Here is a 14,430-nt window from a genome sequence, read left to right on the forward strand (position 1 = left end):
TTCTATGTGAGCTGCATTCTGTAGAACACATACAAGAAGCAAAACGTCATGAATTATTGTTTATATGCAGGAAGGTGTCCCTTGCTGCACATAAACAATCAATTAATAATAACAGTTTGCTACTTCTATGTGTGCTGCAGAATGCAGCTCACATAGAAAAAACAAAAACGAGGAGAAATAAAAGTATTTCTCCTCATATCGCCATTCTAATGCCTGCTCTTGCATGGTGTTCGTTTTTGGTGTATAAGTATCAAATCACCATTATTGATTGGGTATCTGCAGGAAGGGACACCTTCCTGCACATAAACAATCATTCCCTGCAACACAGGCACCTTTGCACTATGGCACAGGAGAGACTGCGTTGGCGCTAGGCAGATAATTTGAGCAGCAGCGCTGGGGGAAACACACGGGTGCGCTGTATTCTGGTAAATATTGTGCATTCCCTCATTTTGGAACTGTTGGAGCATGGCACTCCCAAATTTGGTGCCGTTCGGCGCGCCGACATTTGCTTGTACATATGCCCACATATATTTATTTACATATTCGCTTTGATGTTAGCTATACTTTCAGGTGCATGAGGTTACTCTCTGAAGGGGACTTTTAATTTTCCATGGCAGATAGTTTACGGGATTGTACATTATAAAGCGCGTCTCACCGCTGAGAAGGCCGTGTAGTATTCTAATTTGAACCGGGTTCCTTGCAGTTTTTCAGGAGAACATGTTTGTAGGGTGTTGGCTGTATGGGACATCCTGGGTGACGTACATGAGGTCACAGACATGCTTCAAGCTTGGTTCGACGGTCGCCGCTGCACATAGGCCTGGGGTGTTGTGAAAATTGTGAAAATAGACGCAGGACCGTAGATGTTGCTGTTATTTATTATTTTTACGCAGACAAATCCGAGATTCAATTGCAACTGTTTCCAGAGGTGACTCTTTTAGCAAAGGAACATCAACATTTTAAAAAATCATGTATTTTGTCAACACTGTTGACCGACCTTGAGATATTGATCTTGGCTCCAGGAACATGATACATGCCTTATATTAGATTATTGGATAACGGTGCTTTTCTTGTTTGTGAGGCAGGTACCCTTCCCTGACAGGAACCACCAAGATCAGAATTATGTCTTAAGAGCTTGCGCGTAGTCTCTGTGGATTGTGAACTGGACTTTCCTTGTTGGCATGAGGTGAGATTGGCAGGTATAGGGAATAAATCTCTGTGCTAAAATGGCAGAGGAGCCCTCACTGGGGTCTTGGTACAATCCGAAAGGCAAGAGGGCTTTGGGCTGAAGGGGCTGCCAACCGTGTCACTGTCAAAATGCCAGACAAATACCCATCGGGTGACTTCATCACATGTGCATGCAGAGGAGTAAAGGGTGCTCTTTTCTCCTTGCACCACGAATCCCCCCACGCTCGTGTGTCCACGGTCACCTGTAGTGTATGAAGCTATAGGTGATTGTCGAGTAAAACACTTGTGCATCCATTTTGTTACTCAAGGGAGGCTCACTAAAATCATTATAAGTACAGTTAGGTTCCAGTTAAGTTAAAGCGCAGGTAGGTTGGCTAGGGGGTTTGATGCATCCCGTGATGAGATATTGCAGACCTGATCCATTGAGTAGACGGGCTTGATGGAGGATCGGTATGCAAAGGTGAGGAAATGACCGGTACATCAGGAGAAATTACATTATAATTAAGGTAGATTTGTCTGTGGACTGGGTGATTCTGTGAACTTGGAGGCGAGAGAGAGGAAAGGCGGTGCGGGTGTACTATAAACGTTTGCTAGGGTCCATTGGAAGGGGCATTAGAACATAGCTGGCCTGGTTTGATGGTTTCATTTGTAAGGAGATGAGAAGGTGTTTTTTGTGATTTCTCAAATACCTTGACAATAAAGTAAGTCATTTTATCAATTGTAAAACCGTGCTAATGGATCCTTCTTCAGATGCTTAAATGCTCAAAAGATGCCTTGCAAACTCAGCCGCACCTGAATCGCAAGCCAGGGAAGGTCCACTGGACGATTCCCACTCTTGGCCAGGAAACAGTAGATATACTCTAGTGCTGAGAATATCCAGTGTGAACAGGCAATTCACATGCCACATACCTAAACAGTACCTCCATGTGGTGACACCTCACCTGTCCAATGCAAGTTAATCCTCATAGAATGAGGAATGACAGTATGGGCCCAATTTTACCAGTTTGAATGATCCAGAGTATTCCCTTGCCCATGGCTATTAAGGCTCAGATTTAGCACTTAGTGTGAGTAAGTGGTAAATGTGAACAATGGGACTGGTGAGTAGTACAGGTAAAGGTGGGCGCAGAGAGGAAAAGATATTCCTTGGCAGGGTGGGGAGCATTACATGCGCCTTGTGCCATGGAAGGGGTCTAACAAAGGCCATGAAACCTGGGCAGGATGCACTGCCTACTGGATGGATATTCTGGCTGCTAAAACAAAGTCCGTTGTTCCCACACCCAGGAAAACTGAATGCGGGGTCAACAGTCCTCTTATGGTTGCGTGGAGTGGAGTGGAGTTCTACACAGGAATTCCATTCGCTCAACTTGTTATTGGGGTCTTAGTGATGCTTAAATACTTTTGTTGCTTTTTCGGGATGGGGAGTGGATAGCTCGAACTTGCAATAAGAGTCTGGGCCATATCCCTTTCGAATTCACAACTCGTTCAGCCATGTGTGGCCTCTTATGGTACTGATTGACTGTCTTACTTTCTTACCACTTTGTGATGTAACTATTCATTGGATTATTTAGCATTAACCTTGCAGAATGGAGAAACGTTCAACTGCTGCCAACTTGCTGCCAACTTGCCCAAACCTCAGACGGCTCTTACTTGAATGATTCCTTCAGCGCGCAGTATGCGTCATTACCAGAGAGACTGAACTTGCTGAACACCCTTTGTCCATCACTCCTGCTCTACCACCGTATCCTGTCTGCCAATAGCTGAGGCCTGTGCATCTGGGGGTTCTACTAACACAGCCAAGTTGGAGTTTCTTATTTCTCCCCAGTGCACTTTGAGTTGGGTTTTTTTGTTGCATATTTATATAGTGCGAACTCGACCGGAAGGTATTGGAGCGCTTTACATGAGCATCGTATTTACATTACACATTCAGGCACGGGGCGATTAAGTGATTTGCCCGGAATCACAGGATTTGGACGCGACCCCGATGCTCTAACCCTGGTTTCCTGCACCAAAGTCGGCAGTCTAGCCGACGGACCACATCCTCTCCCCAGTTAACTCCCCAGGAGTTATTATTGAAGGCATCTAGTTCTTCAGCTAATGGCCGGCCAGCAAAAAGGAAGAAGGATCAATCACGCGCCAACCCTAAAACCAGCTGCCTGATATCTGTAAGTTCAAACGAGGACTTTGATGGCCAGGGCAAGGCATTCATTGCTGAAGCTGCGAGGGTTCTGTGTAGAAAAATAACCGATATCCTGGAGGCTAAACTAAAGCCAACTCATGAACACCTGGGGGTTATTGAGGCAGGAACTCACTAAAGATGCCCAAGGTATGTGAGAGGCTATCCTAATAAACCTACAGAAATCCAAAAGATTTTGGGGAAGCTGCCTCACCCACAATTTAAAGTGACATGCTTGATCGCTGATGGTTCCCTACACCTCGGTTGGTAAATACCACCTCGGTGACCTCGACCATGGCAGGGAGTTCATTTATAAATGTTTGCTGGATTAATTGCAGGGATCCAGATAAATGATAAAAATACCTAAAGGTAAACCCAACGATTTCCCTTTATTGTTGGGTACCCTTGGTGAGGGTATAAAAAAAGATATGCCAGGCTTATGATGATATTCAATAATTCATCATTTTATGCCAGAGTGTTTCGGCCCTCTAAAAAAGCCCTGGTGGGTCTATGCTCATCTTCAGGGCTTCTATACTCCCTGCCCGTCTATGCATTCATTCCATGCAGCAATAATAAAACCTTATGCGCTCATACCTTCCACTGCCTAATGACATTTGAGCAACACCTGTAGGGATAATAGGGTGAAAAAATTATTAATTATGTAAAATAAATATTAACATCACTCGCCAACAACGAGTTCACTAGCTGGAACATTGCTGGGATAAACCAGAAATTAGAAGATCTAGAATGAGGCCAATTTACGGATTCTCATGGGATTTGTCTTTTTTCAGAAAACACAGATTGATAGCTCTTTAAAAAAGTGGCATTAAGAGCGATTGCGTTGCGGTTACTAGGTCCCCTGCAGGATGCCCTTCGGGTGGTTTCCTTTTCTGGTGACGAATAAGCTGACCTGCTCTGTAGGGATGCTACCCATTGCATCATTAGAAATGCAAGGACTAATCATTACACTTACTACTAATATCTACAACTGAAGTTCTGGCAACTGGAAGGAGTTTCCAACTCACTATCTCTTACATGACACTCTAGCCTGGTATTTTAAGTAACATCATGTTATTTTGGCAGATGACCTGAATTTAACTTACAAACAGTATGGAATCATACAGGACTTGTGCCACAATGAAGATGTAGAAGGGGGCATTCCTGAACTAACATCTCAAACGAGTCACCACCTCTCGAGGGCTGCCCCCAAATGGTTGACCTTACCTTAGCATTCAGCTTACCGGCCTGTAATGACCGTGCGCTGTCTGATTTCCTTCCTGGGCCAACCTTTAAAAGAGGGGCTTACTCCTGTCATATTGATTATATTGTTTTAGAGCTTAGGATATGGAGGCTGATGGAACATAATAGAGTCCTAGAGAGGGAATCGATCAACCCTGGTCCTAATTGTAAATGACTTAATTCCCCATCGATTGCCATTTCTATCTCCGCCCATTGCCAAATTTTGGAGGTCACCAATAACCAAACGAATGAGAAGTGGGAAGCTGTGTGTTCTTCCCCCGAGGTATTGGCAAACATGTATGCTAATGTTGCATCCCATGTGGTGGCGATGTCTAATACCTAGGGAAATAAAGATATTGTCGTCGCTGAGCATGCCAAGTTATTTTTTATGGTCTTAAAAACTTTTTTCTTAAGAATTTTAGGAAAGGTCTCATAATTTTAACCGGGGTGGGTGGTTCTCTCAACAGTGCATAGAGGCAAAGAACAACCTCCCTAAAGCAATACAAAAAAGGAGTAATTCATGACATTGGGAACTGTATAGCACTATATTGGTTTGTGACAAGGCAAGCTAAGGCAAACAGAGAAAGGAATAATTTGGAATATCTTTTAGAAACCTCTGCTAATAATGAAGCAAGGAAATTTTGGCAGTTCGTATGTCTAGGTAGTAGGAATTTACCTAAGCCAGAGGAAAAATCGATTCTGCCATGCAAGTGAGTTACCCATTCTGGGAACCTTTACTCTCCTCATGAAGAACTGACTTGATTCCTAAGAGAAGCGCGGAAGCCTTTGTTTGTTCTCCTGAGCCTACTTTCCCACCAGTAGTTTTGACCCTAACCAAGACAGGCACAGAGGTCTCCTCCCAGAAGACTGGCAAGCACTGGGCATGGATATGATCCCACAGGATCATTTTTAATCTGATCAACGTATTTGGGTCCCCATCATTAATCTTGTCTCTAATGCTGGAGAGACTGTGCCTGTTTTCAAAAAAAGAAACCCAAACATTTTGTCTAATTACCACCCAATCAGTCTCCTTGATAATATACAAAAGGTCTTTTGCAAACAGGTCTTGGAGAGACGATTAGATTGGATTGATGAAAACCATATTGTTTCCCACCTCCAGACAGGATTTAGGCCTAAAACCAGCTCCACTGGCCAGGTCTTCTGCTTTTTGATAACCAAGTGGAAGACTGTGAACATTTTGTTGCATTTATCGATCTCCGAGCTGCCTTTGAGTTGGTCCCCAAGTAGAAACTCTAGGAGGTTCTTCATGGGTTGGGAATCCCTGGTAGGTTGTTAAATATCATTGTGCACCTTCACGAGGGGAACTTTGCCAGGGTTTGCTGTGATGTGAACTGCAAATTAACCCAGGAAATTGCCATTGAAAAGGGTGCGCACAAAGGTTGTGTCCTGGTTCCCGCTCTTTTCCTTTTGTACATCAATAACTGTGTTAACTTCCTGATCAACTGTACTAATGGTTCCCCTATCCTAGCAGGTCAGAAAATTCCTACCCTCTTCTTTGCAGATTACACTTTTCTGTTTGCTAAAACCATTATAATAATACTCAAGTTCATAAAGCGCTTGGTTACACTAGGCTAGTGTGTCCCCGCGCTGCGGTACAAACCTAAGAGCCACATCCAGAAAAACCCTGAACTAGGTGAAAAGAAGACATGGCTTAATCTGAGGGGGAAAGGTGAGTTTTCAGCTCCTTGCGAAAGGTAGTCTCCGAAGCCTCCATCCGCAGCCCCCAAGGGAGTTTGTTCCACTGCTGCGCCGCCAAAAAGCGAAAGAAGCGACCACCCATCCTTGCCCTCCTGATTGTAGCAATGCTAAACTGCCCCATCCCACTCGATCTTAATTGACGGGTAGGGGAATAAGGGGTTAAGAGGTTGTGCAAGTAGGTGGGCCTCTTCCTTTGTAGAATCCGATGGCTAATACAGAGAGCCTTAAACAGAATTCGCTCCTTGATCGGAAGCCAGTGCAGGGCGATCAAGGCCCTCTTAGAAAGGGCTCTCTTGGGTAGCATCAGAACCAAGCGAGCTGCGACTTTCTGGATACATTGGAGCCTCTGTATACATTTGACATTTGCTCCCATGTATAGTACGTTTCCGTAGTCCAGCCTCGATGTCACCAAGGCATGGACCATGGTTTTCCTGGCTGAGGTAGGCAACAAGTCCAGGGTCCGAACCAATGCTGGCTCGCAAACCCTTGTAGACACATATAACATACATTTTACATGTCACAAGACCTTGAAATGAATGCACTAAAAACCAAGCAGATGACTTATGGTAAGAGGGAGATGGGATCCATTAGCCTGGGACAGTAACTGCTGGAATGAGTTAAGGATTTTTAATACCTGGGGATCAGTCTGACTGACCCTGGATCATGGTCCCTGCAGATCTCTAAAAGCTCACTCTTGATACCCCCTGGAGCTGCAGCCATTGTTGGATTTGCTAAAAGGGAACCTGGTATACAATTCTTCCAGCCATAGAAATTTAGAAAACTCAATCAAGGGGAGCAGCACTGTATGTCAGAGTTATGGGGCCATTGCTCCACGGGCTCCCTGGGTACCAATGAGAACAATTTCATAAGATATCCTTCAGGTATAGGAAGAGGTACCCCTCTGGTTCCGCATATATTGGACCTTGATCTTAAACCTGTGCCTGCATTGGCTTCACTAAAGCTGGTACTTTATTGGGTCCTTGTATGGGCCGTTGAAGAACTACAGTCCTATCGAGAGGGCCTAGTTGATATGAAAAACGTATGCAGCTCTCATACCATCAAGACATTAGAAAAAATAAAAACACTCTATGATTTGGGCTTAGGTCATTTTTGGGACGAGCCTGCTTCCACCACGTTTACTGTGGCTACTGTTGTTAAGGCTAGATGCTGGGAGAGAGCTATCACCCTGAATGAATTGTCGAGTTCCACAGGCAGTTGCACATGGTCCTATCTATTACACACAAGAGTGTGCCCAAGGCTGAGGAATTTCTAAATGTTATTTGTCCAACGTGTGCACAATCGCTTTACTACAATTTATGTATGGTACCGTGCCGACAGCTGTGGTTTTAGCAAAATGGGCTCCTCCACAAGCAAGGTCCACTTTGTGCCAGTCATGCATGTTGTCCCATGAGGATGAGGAACATCTGCTCTTTTTTTGCGCAAATTATTCTAGACCAAGCCCCCCGTGTAATCTACTGAAGATGTCACATCGTAGTACAAACACTTTTAGAGTTTGCAAAAGCGATTCTACTAGAGTGGTAGTGACTACAGTAAATTCCTTTTTAATGCATGATCTATTAGACTTAGAGTGGCCGCTCGATTAACAACGACCATTTCTATCGAAGGACTTTTCGATGCACATGTTTTCGCGAAATGAAATGAGTTGCTCTAATTGTACTTTAATGAGTGTGAACTGTGTCCTAATTGCTTACTGATTTTAATTGATGTTCTTACTGTTTTGCACTCGTTTAATTATTGTAGTTTTTTTAATCATTTTATTCTATTTCTATTGATTTTTGCTTTATTTATTTGAGTGCGTTTTGAAAAATTGCTTGATGATGAATTAGGGTGTTAGACCTATCAATAAACTTGTAAACTGGGGCTGGCACCGCTTTGCTTGGAATCTGCAGAAAAGCTCTTTGCAGAGCTCTGTACTGAAAGCTTGCATATGGCAAGCAAGTATATATGCACCCTCTTGGGTGTAGGACATTGCTACTGACTTGAATGCGGCCAAGGGTTCCCTCAGACACAACACTTTCAGAATGAAAGAGATTAACAAAGACATGCCCAGTAAATTCAGGAAGAGAGGAGCTGGCTTTCTTTGCACTGTTTTTGTTGACTGAGAGACTATGGCTGCCTTTCCAGCAACCCCAGAAGGAATTTTCGTTTTTTAGCTCTACTGAAGATGGACAATATCCAGAAACACATGTGACTAGAGATTCACAGCACTAACCTGCACCAACTTTGGTGAACCACTACATCTAAAATTCAAGTAAGAAATCACTGTGAACTGCATTTACCACAATGCTAAGGGGCAAACTGTGCTGGGAGGTGAGGCAGTGTGCTCCCATCCCCCAACTGTTTTTTTTGTCCTAACATTGGAAGGGATTGGGGTGGGAGAGATAGCAATGATATGGAGGGGTGATATTTAGAAATGCAAGGCTGCGAGAAAAGTGCTGAGAGGCAAGGTCTGATCAGGGCTACTGCCATGCATACACCCTTCAGGTGGGGCTTCACTGACTGATACTGACGCATGAAAGGTTGTCAAGGGACCATGTTACTGCCAAGCACCTCCCTTGTTAATTATCCTGGAAATAAAAATACAAAGGATTGCAGATGGACTTTACCACAGTGGGCTTCAGCAGAACGCATGCATTCCCAAACCATTGAACTGGGCTCTCTTCAGTTCACTGCTTTTTGAAGCTTGGCTGCCTTGATTAATTGTCCTCCCTCTTTGTTGAGCAGCTGTTTGTTGGTTCATGTGCTGAGGCATACACTCCATGTGTCCCTGGGACTAAAGCTGCCTTCTGACAAGGTCAAATGAGTCTGAACTTCTTTGTCGGATTCCGGATTAATCGAAGTATTTGTTTCTGATGGCATTAATGGGTAGCTTTAGGCCATAATTAATTTTCTCTCGCTTAAAATTAATTTTTCTCTTAATGCAGCAACAAGCAATATTATTATATGTAACAATTAGCCAGCACACATTGTGGAATGGGTAGTGAGCGGTAATGGAGGATTCCTGCTGGGGAAAAGGGGTAAATTCCTTCCATTAGAGAAGAAAACATTTTCGATCAACAGTAAAATTCATTCAGAACAGTTGACACTGATGATGAAGTTATACCAGGCAGTAATTGTATTCCATTACTTACCCAGTCACCGTCCAAGGCAAACGTTAGACCCCATTATGAGTGGCCCTTAATAATTCCCGATGTTTGCCCACCCCAGAATTACTGTTACCAGGGACTCTGGTACATCTGAGGGCAGGGAAGTAACAGAAAATATGCGGGTTTTTTTAGCGAGGAGTCACATGTGGAAATTTGATTTACTGTGCCGATTTCTGCAGCATTTTCTCTGGTATTCCACCCAGAGACGTTGTCTTATTGCAGCAGGTGAAGTCTCTAAATGAAACATCACAGGGATGCAGTGTTAATGCAATACTTATGGTTCCGGCAGAGCCGGTAACTCAAGTTACCGCTTCCATATAGGACCACTCATAATGGCAGCCACAATGTCCAAAAAATGATGGATTTTACCATCCAAAATACCACCAGCTGTGAGTAGATCTTAAAATAGCTTAAACCTCTGGCTTATTTCCACAACAAATACATTACCTATGCAAGTTCACTAAACACAACCAACGATGCCTGAGTGTTCAAGTGTTTTGCCATACTGGCGCCATGGCCACACTCCCTGTATTAAAATGCATTTTTGGCTGTCTGTATTTTTACCAGTTAATGGTAAATCTTACCCCAGTTGGTTTACTTATCTGCTAAATGGAAAGATATGTGTTTTCTGCTGAATGTGATTTCCACCGACCAGCACTGTTCGTCGGCCATCAGCGATTGCCACTGGTGGTACTTCTCATTGCTAATTCCATACCACCTCCAAATATGCACAACACTAGCTGGTACTTCAAGTAGACCATTATTAACCACAGAACTGATTTAGTGCTGGAGGCATTTCCAGTGTAATAAGGGCTCTTATGTCTACTGGATCTTACTGCTTTTATAGGGTACAGATTCCACATTGTTCAAATCTTTCTCCTGGCGTCAAATGAAGAGAGGTTTCAGAGCCGAGTCTAACCAAAGCAGATCAGACTCACCTCAGCTAGAACCACTTATGGTTTTTTCCCTCGTCAGGGCATCGTTGAAAACATGGCTATTCACACAGTCTGCTCCCACACCGCAATGGCGCCTAGAGATCCCTTTGGGGAGGATTTGTGCGCCTTACAAGTGGATTAAATAAATAAATACATTGTTTCTGGTTCAGATACATCAATCGTCACCTTCCACAACACCCTAATATTCGTAGGTCGTTGGTAACAAACTTGACAAACACGTGCACAAGCTATCCCATTGACCTTTCACATGTGAAAGGAAAAGGTCACTTTAGTCAAATACATACAGTAAATAACTACATTTACTTCACCTGTCTTCATCCACATTCTCCTCCCTTGTCACCATCTGGTTCCTGGTTTAAAGAGAAACAAGCATTGGCATAGCCAATAGGTCTCGCTTTTGGGACCTTATAAGTGTTTAGCCATGCAACAGTTGCATAACTAAATACTTATACGGTCCCAAAAGCGAGACCTATTGGCTATGCCAATGCTTGTTTCAATATAGCCTCAAATAATGTCTCAAAAACACCCGCCGCCTTGCTTTGCAGACATAGATATAACGATTTACTCAGCAACATGTACATTTTCTAGTTACTTTAAAACGTGTATTATTTACAAAGCGTTGTTTAGACCTCAGCTTTGGCTGAAAAAACACTTCAGTTTCCGTTAAAGAGAAGTATTCGATATGGCTGTGACTTTACTTCTTGTGAAAAGGTAATCTTGTGAATCCATTGCCTGATTTGTTCGCTTCAACCTCTCTGTGCTTTCACTTTCAGCATTTCACGAGGCAAGCTTGGTGTCTGGGCTGGTTGAGCAGCGCTGCACAAAAGAAAGTTGAAAAATGTGCAAGTTATACCCGAGTCTGGACCATGAATTTGGAGTGTGCAGCATTGTATATCACAGATGTTTTCCATCAGGTTTTGTTTCGCATGGCTGAAACAGTCTAAGTTAGAAAAGGGGAACAAAAAAAGAGAAACAGAAAACAAAAAACATAAAGCAAAAAAACGTACAAGCGCACAAACAATGGGAGATGAAAAGAAATAGAACGTAGAACTAAAGATGGAAGAGAGCTGGATAAGAACAGACAATTATACCGCGAGAGGAAAGGGGTGAACACGAGACATTAATGAGAAAATAGGGGAGATAAAAGAAGAAAACGGCAATGATTGAAAGAAAACTGCATAAACACGAACACACTGTGGCGGATTATAAATCCTGCAGACTAAAGTCACCTTGTGCGCGGTTACGAGTTCACCAAGCACGGATCTGAACTCGGTAACTCGAACAGCACCCCAAGTGATGAAAACAGTGTGCGTAATGTCTGGCGCATAGCTCGGTCAATACGTTTGGGGGAGGGGGGTTGGAAGCTTGATATCTTGTTAAACAAGCAATGGCCGCGCGGCCGTGAAAGTAACGGCCGCGCGGCCGTGAAAGCTAAAGTAATAGCGATCGCAATCAAAGCGAAAGTGATCGCGATCGCTAGGACGGGACACGCTGTGTGGCAAGCACGCGAGTGGTGCGCGCGCAGCAGTGATGGGCGACTGCGCGCGTTCACGCTCGCGTGCACTCAAGCTTTAGGCCACAGGCAGCACTTTAAAAATCCTAAATACAAAATGTCTCTTCGAGCCAGCGCAAGCGCTGGGGCTCAGCGAGACCTAAAAAGGACATAACAGGTTAGTGGCCCCTACAACCCCACCAGGGGGTACCTGTCCCGGGCCCTTACTGAATCCCTTCTTTAAAATATCACCAGCTTTGGGTTCCATTCAACACCAGGACTTTCCATCACTTACTAAAATAGAATATTGTGCCTGCCACCTAGATAACTATTACCATGCTGTACATGTCTAAAGGTTATTGACCACTGGAAGCACAACTGTACAAGGCCAAAATTATGCATACAGCAGGGGGTTCTACCACTCAGACATCCATCTAACTCGGGGACCCTCACTGGTCCAAGAGGGATACTGTCATTTCAGTTTTGCATATAACCAATGCTATGTAAGTTTTTCCTATTTACATTCTATGCATGTAAACTTAACTCATACAGATATTCAGACTATCTTACTCCAGCTCGTTGTGAACATAGGTATACCCTAATCTCATTAGACCTGTCCATATCTGTTCCCCTATCCTCATGGTGGATCTAGACAACCATAAATTTACATCAGCTGCCATAATGTGTTGAAAGGAAGTGACAAACCAGACAATTCAGACGTATGAGATCTGTAAGAGGACTTGAAGACCCTGATTGCAAGTAGGTCAGTAGTCTCCCGAAACAGAATTGCAAGTAAGTTACCATCTGCACCTCCCATGTGCTTGCACTTCCGATTTTCACCAAGTATATCCTGGCAAAAATCAGCAGGGCAAACAGAAAAGAATTTGTATTTTGCGCTCCTCAGAGCAAAGGAAAACGAAAAAATTGCCACTTTATTTCGCATTCAGATGTTTGCAACTTGGAATAAAGTACAAATTGCGCAACTGCTAGCCACCACACCCCGTGCAAACGGTAATTAGGTGGTGCATAATTTGCTCCTGCAATTGAGACAGTTTTCTGTTTGTGCCCTAAGAAGTGATGCTGTATACAACACCAACGTTACAAATCGAGGTTTGATGTAATAAGGCTGCAGCAAGTTCAAGTGCATCAAAATAGTACTTTAAGGGATAATATATACCTAACTACAACTTTGTAACAGAAATCCGCAATCTAAAGTTCCAGTGTGCAAAATTGGTATAGTGAAGGAACCCACAGGACTGAAGAAATGTACATGACTTTGTTAATGCAAAAATTGAATAAAAGCAGAAATACCACAATTAGGCATAAGGAGTTAACAAAAAGGGGTTATGGCTACTTTCTCAGTAATTATTTGAACAAAATTGAATTAAAACTAAATAAATCCGTAACAATTAAAGAAACCACAGAAACATTATTTACATATTAAACTGATTTAATAACCCACACAGAGTTAGTATGAACGTTAGAACACTGTTTATAATTACTTTAATTTATTTTAGGGTGTGAAATTAATTATTATCAGTACAATATAACTTAATTGGATTACATTTAATAATAAGGGTATCAGTTACCATTAGGATTAGAAAAATATAACTTTTATAAATTACTATTAAAATTAATTTGATTAACAATAGAGTTAGTGCTCCAGTCAACATTAGTGTATTTTAACAATTCATTTAACTGTATTTAATTTGAATTAGGATTGGAAATTGGCGTTGCTATAATGTAAAATAATATTTTAAATATGAACTTTGAATCAATTTTTGGTTAAGGTAGGGTCATTGTAAATGAAAATTAATATAATTTAATCGAATTAAATATATGATAAATAAAACTGTGAATCATTGAAAGAAAGAAGAGAAGGTAGCCGCCTGACTAAGGGAAAGTCGTGTCTGCAATAAGGAAAAGAGTAGATGTGATCATTCATTAGAGAGCATTAGATGCACGCTGCGACATAGGTTTCATAACCAAAGACCGACTGAGTTGGCGACCACAGATTGAAAAGAACAAAAGGTTACTAGTCGGAGATGCAACAGACCTATGATGATATGACTAGCAGAAGAAGCAGAACAAATAAGAATATTGTTTGATAGCTTTGCTGACATTAAGGCCCAAAAAAGTGATGTGGATTTGTGAAGCTATTTGAAAGAACTTGGCATTTGCCCCTACAGGAAACCTGGTCCAAATTTCCATGGGACATGCCAGGTTATGAGACGCACATATTCTCCGCATCTGGTAACATGAAACAGAGTGAATCATAAGGGCTTCAATAGAGTGTTACTATATATAAAGTGAAAGAAATAAGGATGCTCACTCTACATTCCAGACACTGAGTTAAATGGGAGGGATAAATACAAGAAGAGAAAGGGAAGCCATTGAATTAGAAGCAAGCAAATGAGAGTGACAACAAAACCAACCAATGGGACACAATGGGCAGGCTATTACAAGGATGTGTCACAGACAATCAATGTGTATCTACCC

General features: G+C 42.6%; 1 protein-coding gene and 1 long non-coding RNA gene across 2 annotated transcripts in view; one reads left to right on the forward strand and one right to left on the reverse strand.

Annotated features, from left to right (window-relative positions):
- Nucleotides 1-14,430, forward strand: part of NR1I3 (nuclear receptor subfamily 1 group I member 3) — an 858,363-nt gene that overhangs the window by 191,631 nt on the left and 652,302 nt on the right. The window lies entirely within an intron of this gene.
- Nucleotides 1-14,430, reverse strand: part of LOC146775853 (uncharacterized) — a 42,584-nt gene that overhangs the window by 8,238 nt on the left and 19,916 nt on the right. The window lies entirely within an intron of this gene.

The sequence above is a fragment of the Triturus cristatus genome, chromosome 12 (genome assembly GCF_964204655.1).
Source record: "Triturus cristatus chromosome 12, aTriCri1.1, whole genome shotgun sequence".
Lineage (NCBI taxonomy): Eukaryota > Metazoa > Chordata > Amphibia > Caudata > Salamandridae > Triturus > Triturus cristatus.